This window comes from Myotis brandtii, unplaced genomic scaffold (assembly GCF_000412655.1).
Source record: "Myotis brandtii unplaced genomic scaffold, ASM41265v1 scaffold6, whole genome shotgun sequence".
Lineage (NCBI taxonomy): Eukaryota > Metazoa > Chordata > Mammalia > Chiroptera > Vespertilionidae > Myotis > Myotis brandtii.
In genome coordinates this window covers 3,945,864-3,949,058 of record NW_005370271.1, presented here as the reverse complement: position 1 = coordinate 3,949,058, position 3,195 = coordinate 3,945,864, and positions in this window count along the sequence as shown.

Genomic DNA, 3,195 nt, shown 5'->3' with positions numbered 1-3,195 from the left:
CCCCCGTGATGTTGCAGGAGTGGGCGGTCGGGCCATCGGAGACAGTCACACCAGAGCCTGGGACCAGGCCAGGTTCCACGGGACCGTGTTGGCCGCTGAAGCCGTGAGTCGGCTGGAGTTGGGCCCAGGTCAGAGCCACGGAAACGCAAGCCTGAGCCCAGGCCCTGGGCATGGAAGGCAGAGGCCTGTGCACTGTTCGCCTTCGGAGAACACGGGCAGGACGGCCAGGGAGGCGCAGAGAAGCCCAGGACTTCACCTCGTGTCCCCAGAGAGGAGAGGGTGGCGGCCTCATCACCCCTCCACTTCCTGCGATCCTGCCGCGTAACAGTCCACTCCACTCAGGTCCCTGTCCCCTCAGCTGACTTGCGTGGGTTTCTGTCCTGGGAAACAGATCTTTTCAAGTCACACATGGGCCCGGAGGAGCGAGTTGAAACAACAGACCATCAGAGAAAATGCTGGCACCGCTGGGGAGATACCTCCGGGCGTGATGGGTGGTCAGGGTTCCCGCCCCCCAGGGTTCCCGGGGGGGGGCCTGTACCAGCAGCTCATTCATGTTCTTTTAAAAATATACATATTTTTACTGATGTCAGAGAAAGGAAGGGAGAGAGACGTAGAAACATCAATGATGAGTCATGGGTTAAAATAAAATAAAAATAAAAGGAAGTGAATTGACTGGCAAAAAAACACAAACAGGTGACAAATTGGGGGAAATAATTGCAGTTATATCCTAACACTGACATGTGAAGAGTCGAATGAAGCCACAGGACAGGGTAGGCCTCTGCTGCTTCCGGCCACGACACAGAATCACAGGGTCCAGGCAACCCTCCAGCTGAACAAGTGTTTAAAAAGGGGGAGATACACGAATCGGCAGCTTTTAGCCATTTGGAGAGAGAGGGGAGCCCAGCGGGAGACCAGGCCACGTGCTGCGGTCCTGCGTGGCTCTGAGCTGAAGGGCCACCACGGGTTGTGGAGGGGGCGTGGCCGCTCGACTGACAGGGCGGAGGACCAATCAGAGAGGAGGAGGCGGGGCTCCCTGGGCTCCCGGGTCTTCAGCTGAGCGGGTCAGAGCACGTGGAGGAGGTGAGAACCGAAGGCCGGGGCCCAGGCAGGCGGGTGCTCCGCTCACCTGCCGGATGAGGCCTCTGCTCACCTGCCCGGGGAGGCTCCCAGGTGCTGGGCCAGCTGCCATCCTTTACCTGTGAATTCGGAAACGAGCACAGAGCAACGCGCCCTGCGTGTTCCCAGCTCAGGCCGAGATGTGGGCACTGCCACGGGCCATCCGTCTTTTCCATCCTGAGAATTCAGGCCCGGGCCGCACGCAGAGCAGCAAGAACTGGAAAAGGCGGTCCTGGCTCCACAGCCCCTTCCGGGAGCAGCTGCGGAGGAGCGCGGGCTCCGTGCACCCAGGGAGCCGGGGCTGAGCGCTGGGCAGTGCTCGGAGCTGTAACCGACAATCGTCCTGGGACAGGGGAGGGTTCCCTTTCCCTGGAGATAAAGGCGATCGGCCGGCACGGGTGGCCCCCAGGTGCCCGGGGAGCTTACAGTGGCTGTGGGAGGACGGGTAGCCTGTAGTGCCGTCCTTGGCAGGAGGCCTTACACTGAGGGTGAGCGCATGGCTGTGAGGACAGTGCCTGCGCAGCAGGTGAAAAGACGAGGTTCCTTTTTTACCTGGTTTAATGGTTATTCAACAACAAAACTGTTTTCTCTAGTTCTACATTTGCGGACATGATTTCCTGGGTTACAGGAGATTTTGTTTTTATTTTATTTTTTAATTTTTTAACTGATTGTGTAATATATATGTATTTTGATTTCACAGAGGGAGAGGGAGAGAGAGAGACAGAAACATCTATGATGAGAGAGAATCATGGATCGGCTGCCTCCTGCACGCCCCCTACTGGGGATTGAGCCCGAAACCCAGGCATGTGCCATTAACCCTTTAATACAGTTCCTCATGTTGTAGTGACCCCCAACCATAAAATTATTTTCGTTGCTACTTCATAACTGTAATTTTGCTACTGTTATGAATCGTAATGTAAATATCTGATATGCAGGATGTATTTTCACTGTTTGAGACCCACAGGTTGAGAACTGTTGCCTTAACAGGATTCGAACCCGGCACCCTTCAGTCCACAGTCCTACGTTCTATCCACTGAGCCAAACGGGCCAGGGCAGGAGATTTTACTTTTAATCCCACCCCCTCCCCATCAGCTTTTTATTTTATTTTTTAAAATATATTTTGATTTTTTTACAGAGAGGAAGGGAGAGGGATAGAGAGTTAGAAACATCCATCAGCTGCTTTTATTGATTTTTTACAGAGAGGAAGGGAGAGGGATAGAGAGTTAGAAACACCGATGAGAGAAACATCGATCAGCTGCCTCCTGCACACCCCCTACTGGGGATGTGCCCGCAACCAAGGTACATGCCCTTGACCGGAATCGAACCTGGGACCCTTCAGTCTGCAAGCTGACGCTCTATCCACTGAGCCAAACTGGTTAGGGCAGCTTATTTTATTGTTTGATTGATTGATTGCCTGGTTTTATTTTTCTTTTATTTTTACATCTTTATTGTTGAAAGTATTACATATGTCCCCCTTTGACCCCTTCTAGCCCGCCCCCCCCCCCCACCCCAACCTCCCCATCAGCTTTTTGGAAACACAGTTGTATTATTTCACCATAAAGAGGGGTTGATCATTGTCCTGATGAGCCCATTTTTGAAAAGTGACACTTTTGCCCAACAATCCTCCTTCCGAGGTAAGATCTTCTCACCTTTTTCCAATTGTATTTACTGATTTTTATAGTTTTACGCATTAGTTGTGAAATCTAGAAAAGCTACAATTTCTATTATCTTTCCTTCCTTGGAGAAACCATAGCGGGGCATTTATTGATTCCTAGTATTTTGGTGAAAATTCTAGTATTTCAGATAAGTGGACATGATACACCCCTCTGTTCCCGCGCCCGGTTGTGGGGGATTGAGACACCCTTCCTTGATCCCCCACAGGAGGAAAGACAAATGGGAACCTGGCGTCCCGCCCGGGCGGCGAGCTTTCCCCGCGCAGCGCCCCTCCACCGCCGGACGAGCTGGAGACTTGGAAGACGCTCCCTAACTGGACGGCACGCAGACTTATGGGAAATAGAGTCCCGCTGCCCCGGGTGGGCCCCGGCCGGCGACTTCCGGCGTCCTCGTGCGCATGTGCAC